Source organism: Callorhinus ursinus, unplaced genomic scaffold (assembly GCF_003265705.2).
Source record: "Callorhinus ursinus isolate GAN/ISIS: 27379988/994484 unplaced genomic scaffold, GSC_fseal_2.0 scaffold7, whole genome shotgun sequence".
In the NCBI taxonomy this organism is placed as follows: domain Eukaryota; kingdom Metazoa; phylum Chordata; class Mammalia; order Carnivora; family Otariidae; genus Callorhinus; species Callorhinus ursinus.
The window spans coordinates 15,325,227-15,340,159 of record NW_027397069.1 but is presented as its reverse complement, the minus strand read 5'-3'; the positions used below and the strand labels follow the sequence as shown (position 1 = coordinate 15,340,159).

Genomic DNA, 14,933 nt, shown 5'->3' with positions numbered 1-14,933 from the left:
ACATAGCAATTCTCAAGCATTTGGTCTCATACATGCATTAGGGCCTTCAAAAAGCTTTGAACAGGGGCGTCTGTGTGCCTCAGTCGCTTAAGTTTCTGCCTTCGGCTCAGGTGGTGATCTCAGGGTCCTGGCATTGAGCCCTGCATCAGGATCTCTGCACAGCAGGGAGTCTGCTTCTCCCTCTCGCTCTCCCTCTGTGCTCTCATTTTCTCAGATAAATAAATAAAATCTTAAGAATAAAAGTTTGAACATGATAAGTTTCAATGTGTGAGTTATTTTTTCTATATTTACTATATTAAAAATAAAACTAAAATTTTTTAAATATTTTATTCACTTAAGATTATTAAAAATAAATCCATTAGATATCAATATAAAAATGTATTTTTTAAAAGATTTTTTTTATTTATTTGACAGAGAGAGACAGCAAGAGCAGGAACACAAGCATGGGGAGTGGGGGAGGGAGAAGCGGGTTCCCGGCTGAGCAGGGAGCCCAATGCGGGACTCGATCCCAGGACCTGGGATCATGACCTGAGCCGAAGGCAGACACATAAAGACTGAGACACCCAGGCACCCCTAAAAATGTGTTTTTAAGAAAAATAACTGCATTTTCCAAAACCAAAAAAAAAAAAGGAATTAATGAAAAGAGTGACATTGCTCTACATTTTTGTAGATCTTTTTAATGTCTGACAAATAGAAGGCAGCTAGATAAAAGTATTGTATATAATTACAAAAGTATTGTAATAATTTTCAGGTAATTGTTAATATTTTTGGTACTACACCAAAAGGTGACAGATGGTAGTTTCTTAAAGTTTAGCTATAATGTGGAATCTGAGAATACAACAATGAACTATTTCTACTCTTACACATTAAAATCCACTGGACTAATTTGAACTTGGAAAGGATCTTTTCCCCATACATACTTTTGTATCTTCATGCATTGGTCATTTGAAATATATTGGTTCACTGACTTATGGACATGCTCTGATATTTGACATATGTAATTATTTAATACAAAAATATTGCCAGTCTCATTAGAAGTGTCTTAAGTATTATGAATCTGTCAAACTTATAGTGGCAGATACAAGCTTTATAGAATTCTATTATTCCTCAAAGATAGGATTTTATATTTGGCAGCAAATACTGTCAGTTTTCTTGAAGTGGATGGCTTACTTTGTTCATTTTTAAAAAACTCCCTAACACCCAAATCTGAAAGCTATATTTGTCACTCATTCTTTCAAATAAAACTGGTATTTTGTGAAAAAGCAGCTACTGGAGCTTATAGCTCAGTCACAAAAAAATGCTTTTTCCTGAAAAGATTCATTGCAACTCTATAAGTACTTATCTTTTGTCACACAGAATATTTTTATAAAGTACTTCAGAATCAAGATGTGAGAAAATAAATTATTTCGCTGCTTCATCAGCGAAAGACTTCAGTGAAACTGACTCCTCCCCACCCTTCCACCAGTGACTTCATGGTAGTGCAGAATATAAACTATTAATCCAGTTCGCAAAGACTTCCTTTATTAATGTCACGATGGAAGCAGTTTTATCCGCGATTTCATGACAATTTTACAAGAGTCAACATAGTGAGAAGACAAATATTGCCTTACTGTTAGTATGAAAATGATCTTGACCTTTTAAAACATGAAAGTGTCTCAGGCAGCTTTAGGGTTGCTTAAACCATATTATGAGATCCCATGATTCACTGATTATTTCTCTCTGTGTGTGTGTTTGAAACCCATTTTTCCTATATAGTACACTTTCTTATTTCAAACAGATTGCCTTATTTGATTTATATGTAGCTTAAAGTCTCACAAAAGTTGTAATTTCTAATTTAATTACTATCATCTAACCTGAAAAAGCTTTGTATAGATCAGTTAATTTGTCCTTCCCAAAATATTTCTAATTTGTAAAAACTCAACTACCTATGACCAGTTGGAAAGTGTTACTAATCAGTATTCCAATAGCACAAATTGCTGTTTTTTAAAATCATTTAGAATTCACAGAAGCAAGTTGAATTTCAAATTCTCAAAGTTTCTCCCTGAAAAAAAAAATTATCGACTATCTTTACTGTATTAAGTTCATAAGTCTCGCCTCAAAGTTATCGGTTTATATTTTATTCTGTAATATCATGACTGTATTTATTCACATGAAATAAATCCGTGGAGAATGTTTTTATACTATTTTAAACAAAATGCTTATGAGAATTAAATCCTTGAGTATATATTTCTCTCACATTAGTCTGTAAAGTTGTGTCATTGATTTTTTTGTTTGTTTGTTTCTTATTAGTACTATGGTTTTAAAAAGGATGTGGTTCAATTGAATAAACACACGAGAAGAGAGTTTAGGAGAGGTTTATTTTATTGTCCTATCCATCTTGATCACAAGTTGTTTCTGCATGAAATATTGATGTCCCTATTTTCCCTTAAGTAAACACAAATTTTGAATGCTAATGGGAAATATGGAGGAAATTTTAGTACGTGGTTGTTTTTCACATTAATATTTATTTTATTTAATGACTTTTTTGTTACTGAGTCATTCAGTTATTTTTTAAAAATATTCATAAAAATTTATATTCTAAAAAAATATTATATTCTAGGACTTTAGAACCTAAAGATTGGTCTTCAGAAAATATTTAGGATAAACTTTCTGCTCTTTTACTTTTATAATCATATGTTCTAATAAATACTATCTATAACATTAAGATTTGTTATAACCTAAAAGAAAAATGTTCCCTAAGACTTTGTTCATAAATTTTTAAATAATTAATTTGCACCCTACAGTACAGCAAAGGTATTCAGAATAAACTTAATTTTATGATTAAATTTACATTCATACTCAGTTTAGATCTAATGCTTATAATAATGATTTATTATGTTTATTTTATATATTAACCCTTTATTTGATACATAATTTGAAAATATTTTCTCCCATTATGTAGGTTGCCTCTTTATTCTATTGATTGCATCTTTTCCTATGCAGAAGCATTCTTATTTGATGTAGTCCCACCTGTTTATCCTTGCTCTTGTTGCTTGTGCTGTTGGTATTATATCCAGAAAATCATTGCCAAGACCAAATGTCAGGGAGCTTTTTCCTATGTTTTCCTCCTGGAATTTTAATGTTTCATTTCTTATGTTTAAGTATGAAACACATTTTCAGTTTATTTTTGTGAGTGGTATAAGATAGGGGTCTAATTTCATTCTTTGGTATGCAGTTATCCTGTTTTCCCAATTACCTTTTATTGAAGAGACTAAACTTTTGCCATTGAGTATTCTAGGCTCCATTGGAAAATATTAGTTGACTGTATATGCAAGAGTTTATTTCTGGGCTCTCTATTCTATTCCATGATCTTTATGTCTGGTTTTATGCTAGTACCATGCTATTTTGATGACAATACTTTGTAATATGGATTGAAATTAGGAAATATGATGCCTCCTGCCTTGTTCTTTCTCAAGATTGTCTTGCCTAGTCAAGGGTCTTGATAATTCCATATGAATGTCTGTATTTTTTTTTTCTATGTATGTGAAAAATGCCATTGGAATTTCAATAAGGATTGCACTGAATCTGTAGATCACTTAGGGTAGTATGGGTGGGCATTTTAACAATATTAATTCTTCCAATCTGTCAACATGGGGTATCTTTCCATTTAACTGTGTCTTCTCTAATTTCTTTTATCAATATTTTATTGCCTTCAGTATAGATATTTCGCCTCCTTGGTTAAATTTTTCCTAAGTATTTTATTGTTGTTGGTGCTATTATAAAGGGATTATCTCTTTTTGGATAGTTTGTTGTTAGTGTATAGAAATGTAACTGATTTTTGTATGGTGATTTTTATATTCTGAAACTTGATGTAATTCATTTATTAGTTCTAACATTTTATTGGTGGAATTTTTTGGATTTTCTTTATACAAAATCATGCCCTCCACAGAGACAATTTTACTTCTTCCTTTCTGATTTGGATGCCTTTTATTTCTTTTTCTTGCCTAATCACTCTGGCTAAGACTTTCAATACTATGTTGTGTAAGAGTGGTGATGGTGGGAACTCTTTTCTTATTCTTGATTTTAGAGGAAATGCTTTCAGTTTTTCAGCATAGAGTATGATGTTAACTTTGGGTTTACCATACATGACCTATGTTATGTTGAGGTATATTTCTTCTATACCTAGTTTGTTTAGAGCTTTTTTCAAGAAAGAGTGTTCAATCTATTTCCTTACTATTGAAAGAATCATATTATTTTTATCCTTCATTTCAACATTTTGCAAATATATATTAGTAACTTGAAAGAATATTCAAGTTTCTTGTTGAAACTTTTTAGATTAAGGAGTCTATAATAATAATAGTTGATAAATTCTGGGCAACAATGAGCCATCTTATAATAGATTTTTTAAAGATTTTATTTATTTATTCATGAGAGACAGAGGGAGAGAGAGAGAAACTGAGGGAGAAGAAGGCTCCCAAGGAGCAGGGAGCCCGATGAGGGACTCGATCCCAGGACCCTGGGATCATGACCTGAGCCAAAGGCAGTGCTTAACCATCTGAGCCACTCAGGCACAAAAGCACCCTAGATTTCTTTTTAATAAAAAAGCAATCTTGAAAAATCCTCAAAGGGGATTCTGTATATTTGATATTAATGGATGTTCACTTATAATAAAGAAAATTTAATACTCTATAAAGTCTCTAAGAAAAGAATTGTCCAAAATTAACGAAGTAACCATATAACAGCACAGTGAAGAAATTTATTGTGAACTGAAGTATCAAATATGAAAAAAGTCAATAAATGAAATTCAAAATGTTATACAAACTTTAAAATGATATTTGATTATTAATTAGTGGGCTATAGAATGGAACATTACACTGTGCACAGCACAACAAAAGATACTGACTAAAGTAAAGAATAACTGGGATGCCTGGGTGGCTCAGTCGATTAAGTGTTTGTCTTTGGCTCAGGTCATGATCCCACGGTCCTGGGATCAAGTCCCACATACTGCCCCTTGCTCAGTGGGGAGCTTGCTTCTCCCTCTGCCTGCCGCTCCCCTTGCTTGTGCTCTCTCTCTCTGATAAATAGATCTTTAAAAACATAAAATAAAGAATAACTAATTAGCACAAAATATATAGATCATTTTTAATAGAATCAAAAATTGTCAGTAAAATAAATAAGTTGCAAAGATTTTCATGGTTTGAAAGAGAAGCAATCACCATCCTTAAATGTATCAACCAGAGTTGGCAAAGTGCTTTAACATATCTCTATCATTTATGCAATAATTATTTTAAGTAAAAGTCATTATGTTCAACATCAGAACTTGAAGCTCTGGGATGATTTAACAAATAAATATAAATTTAATAAGTATAACTGTAATTTTATTATTCTGCATTATTCTAGTGATATTAAGACAATGAATGTTATTTTTCCAGTTAGGTGAGTATATCAAAAATATAATCACTAAAATCTCCAGTTTTTAAATCATAAAAGAGGTTAAAACATCTTTGAAAAAGACAGATTCTACTGAAACACTGTAAAATGAATTGAAAATTTGAACATAAGATGAAATATGAAATGTTAGTTCTTTCTCTTTCACTGATACAGTTAAATATAAAATGTACATGAGATATTTTAGAAGAATCAGAATTGCATAAATGTTAAAATGTATTCCATCTTGTTTCTCATGGCAAAGCTCATTACTACTAGGCTGAAAAAATTTATTTTTGAAAATAATTTTCTTCAAAGGTGGAGCCACAGACAAGAGACCTTTATTAGATAAGGAAGTAAATGGGGAAGGAAAGAAAAAGGCATTCCAAGAGAGGCATATGAAAGTCAAAATGCTTTCTAAAAGTTAGGTTTCCTGATCTACTGTAGGCAAGTTTTATGGGTCTCAGGGGACATTTCTTCAGCCAAAATTATAGTGGCCTTACACTTTATGTCTCTAAACTGAGAAAAAAGAGAGTTAAAAACACTTACACTCTTCTTTCACAGACCTTGAGACATTCAGTAAGTGTGTGTGTGTGTGTGTGTGTGTGTGTGTGTGTATGTTAAGACGTCTTAGAGAACACACGTAAGAACTCAAGAAAAGTGGGAGAAAAACAGAGACCAAGGGAGAAAAAAATGGTGTTTAAATAAACTTACCACGTTGCCTTTTTTCTACTGTTAGCATTCTACTCTTAGCATAGTTTGAAGTAATAAACACTTTAGGAAGTTTATTCCTTAACAAGAACAACAAAAAAAGACCAATACAGAATTACCAATTGGGTCACTGCTGTAAAATTTGAATTAAAGGCAAGCTATAGATAGTGCTCATCAGTGTTCTCCATGTGAGCACTAAGGATAGAGAAAGAGTGAATTCTGAGCAAATTAAAGGGACTCTGGGGAAATGATAAAGGAGAAATGGACATAGGCCATATTCTCTTAAAACTTTTTCATTAAAGCAAGGAACTTTTGTAAGAAAAATCTATATTTGAGAGACACTAAAAAAAAACTTGTCCTTGAACTTAATATTTCAACAATGAAATTGGAAGAAAAAAAAGTTTTAACATGGTACCTGAAAAAATATCCATAAAATTCTGCTTCAGATTTACAGCATTAAAGAGCAATTTTGAATTTAAGAATCAGTATAGATGAATGCTCACATCATTTAAATAGCTTAGACAAATGCATCAATAAACTCATATTTGTCTACAGAACAACTGTCTTTAATTGATTTAAAAAATTAGAGATGATTTAACATGTTTTTGGCAAAATTTTGAATGATATGAAGACTAAAGAAAAATTCATTTACCTGAATATTTCTAGTGATTTAAATGTATTCAACCAATAACAATTATTACTTTATTATTACATATACACTATTGTTATTTACTATCTTCTAGGTCCTATAAATGTAAATAACAGAAATACTTCCCTTGAAGCCCTACAATCAGAAGCAGCATAACATAGGGAATTACAGTGATCTTTGAAATCAAAAGAACTTGAATTCAAATCTCATTTCTAAAGTTAAATAGCTATGAAAGTTTTGGTTTACCTAAATTCACTTAGTTTGCCTTTCGGTAAATTGGGGACAATAATATGTATCTCTTAAAGTGATATAGAATTATGTAGAAAACTCTCTTGTGCGTAGTAACTATAACAATACTATTTCATCAAACTACAATTGGCTTTTACTAGGTTGTTAACATCTTGAAATAGGAACCATTTGATCTTTTATTATCCCAGTGTCTAAAACATTGTTAGAGTATGGAAATTGTTTGAACTTAATTATGCTCTTTATGCATTTGTTGAATTCAATTATTCACTATAGCTTGATTTTGCATATTACTGGAATACTAGAAACTAAGTAAACAAACGCAAAACAAACTCCAAATGCCACGAAATCTTGGCTATACAGCAAACACTAAAATTTACTTACATAAATGTATACTGGTTATTCTAGCCCCCTTCCCATGTATAATTACAAAGCCACAGAGAGAGATTGAGGTAATAGTATTACCAGGAGCTCTATCAGGTTCTAAGTCCCTGGTTTCCTAAGGGCCAAGCCCATTACCACATTAATAGAGTTTACAATTAAATAATGACTTATCTCTTAGAGGAAGGTGGGTTGAGATGATTGACTATCACTGTTAGAAATGTATTATTTTCCAGTCTGGACGCTGAAGTAATTATGGATAACTAAGAAATTATGTTCTTGGTCTTGATATTTAGTCTCTATTCTCCAAGAGTCTAATTAAAGTGTTCTCACATCTTACCTGTATATTAGAAATGTCTGGGAAACTATAAAAGTACCTTTGCTTCCTTTCAGATCAATTAAATAAATATCTCTAGATTATTAGGGTTCTGATATCAAAAGTTTCACATATGATTCCAATGGTTCTCAAACCAGGTTTGAGAATTATTGGACTGACAAAATCATGTCTTTTTTCAATTACCCCCATTTCTTTAGGGGGTAGATCATCTGGAGAGATATATAAAAATAGTTATGTTGATCTTAGTTACCACTTGGTAATTTAACACTAAATCTTTACTGCCATGGTTACTGAGTCTCATGCTTTGCCTGGTTCCCACCCCCTTGGTTTTCTTGGTGTTCTGCTGAACAAGGTACTGCTCACAATATCAATGTGATCATTTTCATTGAACTTGGTGACCAGAAACTAGTAGGTACATTTGATTTCCCAGTAAGACACCTGTGTGCCAGGGGCTTTCCACAATGGTGAAATTTTTAGGAATTAACTGATCTGGAACATCATAGGACATTTCCTTAAGGGTAAAGGAAGAGGTTTGAATCTCATACCTCCCACCACTAAGGGTGCCCAACTGTCTAAGGGTAACTCTGGATTTTAGAGGCAGCATGGTGGCACTTGAAAATAGTTCTGAAATCCATTTATCGGTTGAAGTCTGAAAAGCCAGATTTGCAGGGTATGTAAGCTAGAGAAAAAGAGATTTTTCCACTTTTGCTACTTAGCCCAACATATGCAATTGTTTAAGATGCCTCTGGTGGATAAAAATGCTTTGTGGAATTACTAGTAAGTCCTTACAGAAGAGATATATATATAGATCCCAATGACTCCAGAACAATGCTATGCCATCTGCAGCGGAGAACTGTACTCCATCAGAAAACCAGTTTCCTAGTGTCATAGGATACCAAGTAAATACACCCAGTCGTTAATGAGATAAAAGCTTAGCTAACCATAGTCAAGAAGTCCAGTCAGGTCAATTTGGTGTCATCCTGAGCTGATCGAGAAGGTATGCATAAATTGTGTAAAGAAATGGCCTAGACTCCCACATCCCAATCCTTGTTAACACCGGCACTGTTTCTCAACCCAAGTCTATGCCCCCACAGGTGATTTTCCATGACAACAAGGAGGAGGAAAGAAATTGAGCATGGCTTAGAGGCAGATTGGTATAATCCATTAGCATTATCTGAAACTGTACTGTTAAACACAATATAGCTTAGCCACATTCTGAGGTGGGCCTAAAGAGATGTGGTGAAGGGGAATCTCCTCAGTGGGTAGAGCTGCAAGTAGTGTAAGTGGAATGTGGCCTGACCTGGGGGTATACACTGACTCCTGTGCAGGAGAAAATGGATTGGCTGTAGTTCAGGAGTCTGAAAGGAACAAGGCTAGAAAATTCAATGTCAGGGCATCTGGGGAAGTTTCATGGGGAAATAATCTGTGGGAATGAGAAAAAAGCATGAGTTTTTATCCTTCACATTAATACTTTCCAGAAAGTATCTACTGCAGAGGATGGTCTTGTCAATGCAGTAGACATATTAACTCTTTCTAGCAAACCAACCATCCTCCCTCTGAAGAAAGTGGCCATGATAACAGAAATTAGGCTCTTTGTAAACCCAAAAGTATCAGTCAATTTCTTCCCACTAATCCCTGTTTAGCTAAAATAACTGCTCAAAAATTTCTACTTGTCAGTGGCAGGAACCAACACTGAGACCTCATTATGGCCCCATCCCTCCTGTTAAACTGCCAGGAACCTGTAACAGGTTGATTACTCCAGGTTTCTTCCATATTGGTGGGGGCAGTCATTTTTCTTAACAAAACAATATATACTGTAGACAGGGGTTTGGTTTCCTTGTGCACTTGGCCTCCACCCTACACTACTGTTTGTAGAATGCCTAATGAATTGACTTAGTATCTCATTCAAGTTGGCATCAAGCAAATGGACCCATTTTAGAGCAAAGAAGGAGTAATGGCAATGACGCATGATTACAAAACTTACTCCAATATACACCAACAGCCCCCACCCTGAGCAGTGATCAATATATGGTTTGTGTTTGTGAGTAATCAGAGTCTGGAAACCAAAGGGTATGACTGACTCATCATCATTCCCAGTGCATTGCTTGTGCACTTGGTGTTTCTCATCTCCACAACCTTAGGTCCTATGGTGAAGAGAACCTGGTTCCTCTTTGGTAAAATCTCTTTCCAGGGGAAAGCATGAAAATTTCACTGAACTAGAAGTGACAAATACAACCAGGTCATTTTGAATTTTTTCAGCCAGAGGACTAGCATGCAAAGAAAAACATTATGGTACATGCTAGAGAAATAACTTTAAGTACTGTCAGTGTTTAAGTTTGCTGATAAACAGCAGGAGCAGGGAGAAATATTTCCAAAGCATACACAATGTTCTTGGGTATGTTCTGGCACTTCTTATGCCTTGCAGTAATGATGAGGAGGCAAATGCAGCAAACATGGCTCAACAAGTGCCAGGCAGATAGAGGTCTGGGTCATCCCAGCAGAGGTGAGATGATGAGTAACACTGAAGTCCCTAGCAATGATCATAGATTAGTTTGCTCATCCATTTCAATCTTTCAAGAGAATACACCTGGCCTAGATATTGAAGGATTGCACTTGTATCAACCCTCTTAGGAATGAAGTGAGGGCTTTTGGTTCTCAAACAACATTTGTATATTCTAAAAGGATGGGAGTGGATACAAGCCCAAGGAGAAGCTGTGATTCACTCAGGAGATGCGCCATCTCCACTTTTGAATGCTTGCTGGCCTCTGTCACCCAAACAGCATTCCCCAGGGCTCACACAGCTTCAGTGTCTTCATGGCCACCACGTTGCTGTGGCTGCATCTGCCTCGGGGACTAACCAAGGATCTGGACATCCTGCCATCTGTTGTGGGAAGACGTCTCTGCCTTTTCACTTACTGGGCAAGCATTGTGGAAGAGCAGGTTGCTGAAAGGCAGGGAAGGGTGAGCAACCCAGGGGTTGTGCTTTAACCTTCAGGAAACAAAAGTTTCTGGGGATCTGTGGGTTTAAATTCTTCCCTCGTCTTCCATTTAGATAGACAGTTCTAAGGCCCACTTGGCCTCTGTGGCAATGTGGTCTGAGACCAAGCAATCAGACATTTGTTACAAAAAAATAAAAGACAAATGCACTTTTATCCTCGTGTACTCTTTACTTCCCTTTTGCTCTTTATAGTCTGGCTTCCAGGCAATTGTGTTCCTCCACAGAGTTTTCACATGCACATTTTTCTTCAGGTTCTATTTTCTAAAGAACCTGACTGAAAACATCAATCATGCACTATCTGCAAAAATATACATTTAAGAGCAACTTGTACTCCAAAGAATAACGTAGATCAAAGAAGTAATTGAAATGTCTGTTATCATTACTTACTGTATTTAGTTGGTGGCTTAAAGCAGCTAATATATCTGTATTTAATCCAGAAAACCTAGGAAATAAATCTTCTATAGTTAGAATATTTTGTTTTTCCCCCTCTTTTAGAATCAATATCCATTTTGGGATATTGCTCTCTGTCTCCCTCTGTCTCTCTGTCTCTGTCTCTCTCTCTTTCAAAATAAGACCACATCCCTCCTTCATGACTTGATCACTAGGAGAAAAAATAGGAGCCCCCAAACACTGAGTGACTATGATAAGATCACCTCTCCTCTGTACCCTTATCATGCACATCACTACTGCGACTCTTAGTACTAACTTCTTGATGTCAGTGATCACAATAAAACTGGTATCCTCATTGCTGAGACTCTAATTATCATGGGGTCATGCACATCTCCTTCTCTTAACCTGTTTTCCACCCCCAATTGACTTTGAAACCTTTTCACTGGTTTCTGGAACACAGAGTTGGTAATTAGTGAATTCCCTTATAACCTCAGAATCTCTGAAAATTTCCTTTGCTTTCTTGTTTTAACTGAAATGTAGCTTTTCCCAGGATACTGCTTCCCCATTGTCTTACCAGGGTTGGATGTTGTTACATACACCCTCCTATAGTTGTGCTGCCAAGTGAACCCCGGAGACCTGAGCCCTTGAGGCCTCAACCCAACCTGTCCCAAAGATGTTGTGGAAGGTTCTTGGTCTCCTTATGAGAAAGAACTCAAGGACAGACACACAACGCAGCAGACAAGCAACTCAAGCAGGAAAGTTTATTAAAGTGAATGTACACTCACAAGATGTGAAAGCAGGCTAGCCAGGGTTAGGGAGTGCAGACAGAAAGAGAGAGAGAGAGAGAGAGAGAGAGAGGCCGCAGAAGTGAGAGAGAGCTGTGTGCCCTGAGGTTTGGGTTTCTATCTTTTACTGATAATTGTTAGCTAGGGAGCAGAAAAATCATCACTTGGGGGTGGGGATTTCTTGGAAGCAGGGTTTCTGGCCTTTCCTTCCTTATTTGGTCAGGGGTTTCCTGTCATGGCATCTGCCATCTTGGGTCTGACTGGTTTGATCTTGCTTCTTCTGAAGTGTGGCCAGGATGGGGCTCTGTCTTTCCCAATAGCTGGCCATGACTTCCTCTTTGCTGGCCTTCAGGTATCCTGTTAGAATCTACACTTGATCTTAGCCAAAAGCCGAGAAGCGATATCCTGTTAGAATCTAACAAACTGCCTACTTTAACACTTGGAGTAGCGTTGGTGTCTTCTTTGATCTTCACTGCTACTTCCAGGCTATTCTTTCTCTCTCTTCTTTAAAAACTTCAGATTTGAATTTTACGGCATTAAAATATTCTAAGTAAAGTAATCTATTATCCCAGCACCGCTCCTTTTTATTCCCCCAAGCCTGTAGCTTCTGACTTATAGTCACTCTCTCAATTGCTAAGCCTGCCAACATCATTTATGATTTCAGTTTGCTTCTAAGTCCTAAGCAATAAAATTAGCATTGATCCCAGATGATATAATTTTGTTCACAGAAAATCCAAAATAAAATCTACCAAAAGAAATTCTACAAATTGTTAGAATTAATAAGAAATTTAGTTGATTGCTTCTTGGCCTTTTGGCTAAGATCATGTGTAGTATCTGTTCTTATCAATGTAATAAGAAATTTAGTTGATTGGGTATATGATCTTAAAATAATTTATTTTCTTTGCATTGGCAAGAGTAATTAGAGAATACACTAAAAATAATACATATTTACAATAACATAAATATAAATATTTAGAAAGAAATTTTTAACAATTTATGAAGGAAATTTATGGAGAAAATTTAGTTTTTTTGAAAGACATTAAAGAGGGGCACCTGGGTGGCTCAGTCTGTTAAGCATCTAACTTTTGTTTTCAGCTCAGGTCATGATCTCAGAGTTGTGAGATTGAGCCCCACCTGGGCTCCACACTGGGCCTGGAGTCAGCTAAAGTTTCTTTCTCTCAGTCCCTCTGCGCACCACCCCCCACACCCCCCACTCACATGTGCTCTCTTTTGCTCTCTGTCTCAAAAAAAAAATTTTTTTTAAAGAAAATTTATATATGAAAAGATTTTGCTTCCACCAACTGGAAGGCAATATTGTAAAGATATTTATTTCACCCTTCTTTACCTAAGTAGCTTACTTTAAGTTGTAGATCTCATGAAAGTTGTCCATATTGTTTCTGCCTAAATTTGATCCCAAATTCATCCAGAAGGCCAAAATTCTATGAAAAAATGAAAAAAAAAAATAGTTTGGGGAATACAGCTAGTAGACTACCAGAAGATCTTGAGTTAGATACCAGGATTATAATCATGAGAATTTATCGCTGGTAGAAAATACAACTCCTTGGGAAGAATAGTGGATTGAATACATTTCTATTAGTTATAACTGATTTTTTTAAATTACTTGAACAAACTAAAATTCAGGCTACCCAATAAGTAAATGCTGTATTACTTTCTGAGTAGTTAATGTAGTAACTATAGGTAAATAATCTTCCAATTCATAAAAACAAAACCAAACAAAACAAAAAACCTGGAATGCAATACCATGAATTCTTCAGGAAAAATAGTAACATGCATGCAAATTATCCCTTTGATATAAAGGAATTCAGTCTGCATAATTACAAAGCATAAATAATTAGTTTAATAAGGGTCTATTGTCCTCCTTTACGATTTTTTTTTAAAAACCAGCTCAGGTTGGTAAGAAATTATGTGCATTTTTTGTCATGTTTTATTTACATTGCTGTGGAATATACATGCAGGGAAAATAAAATATTAAGTGATACTGGTTTCAATTTAATGTAGTTTAACTGCTTGTCCATGGATGATACATTATTTAAATAGATGGCATAAATGAATGTTTCCATTCCTAAAAATGGGGACAAGCTCCATATATAATGTATAATTTTTTAATATTGCAAATGACCAAGCCATTCTTTGGCCAATTTCTATTCTCTATCACTACTATGATGTAACACCCTAATAAATCATTACTGGAACACTGCTCTGAAGATATATTAATGCATCATCAGAACTACTGTGGTAAAGCCCGCTCTTGTGATGGTACGTGGTCTGACTCATACACACACATTTAGAGCATACTTGTTAGAAAATTAGCAAGTCCTTTAAAGGACCTAAATCGGCAATGTGCATAGATGATAGGGAATACTGCCTATTCGATTGCTGTACAATTATTCATGCAAACAATAGCTGAGTAGAGAGATGACTATACAAGAGCCATTGAAGAAAAGTTCTCTATAGTGTGTTTTCTGAATGAGTCATATTTAAAATTTTCGTTTTAAAGATTACCAAGAAAAAGGAAGAGAAAAATATTCCCAAGGTTTCCTAATGCCCTGAAGATTCTATTGCCTAGGAAGTCTACTCTATATAAGATAAAGGTTGTTTATTGAGTGGTAGATTTTGTTCCTTCTACAATGTTTAAACCAGTTGGTAAATCGTTTGTCAGTGGCAGAATCATGGTTCAAATAGTGGTCAATCTAAATCCAAAGCCAAGACTTTGATTCTCTGCTTAAGGGTCTCACAGTCTATAGGAGAGAGCAGATAAATAATTCCAGCGAAGTCGGAAATCATAGAATAAACTCTGAAGCATTAATTAATAGAAAGGTTTTTGCTTTCCAAAATTTAAACTCAGATTTTTTGGTAAGTAAAATTATCATTTTTCCTTATTTCAATATCAGATATTCATTAGACTGTTTCAAACTGGGTAATTTTTTTCCACTGTAAGAAAAATCCAGCTTTTACATTTTTGATAATTTGGTTCAAATTTCTACAAAGTATTAAAATAGTATTGTGTTT

At 34.8% G+C, this 14,933-nt stretch overlaps 1 pseudogene; it reads left to right on the top strand.

The window, feature by feature from the left end:
- Positions 1-12,698: 12,698 nt before the first annotated feature.
- Positions 12,699-12,804, top strand: LOC112826986 (U2 spliceosomal RNA; annotated as a pseudogene).
- Positions 12,805-14,933: the final 2,129 nt, after the last annotated feature.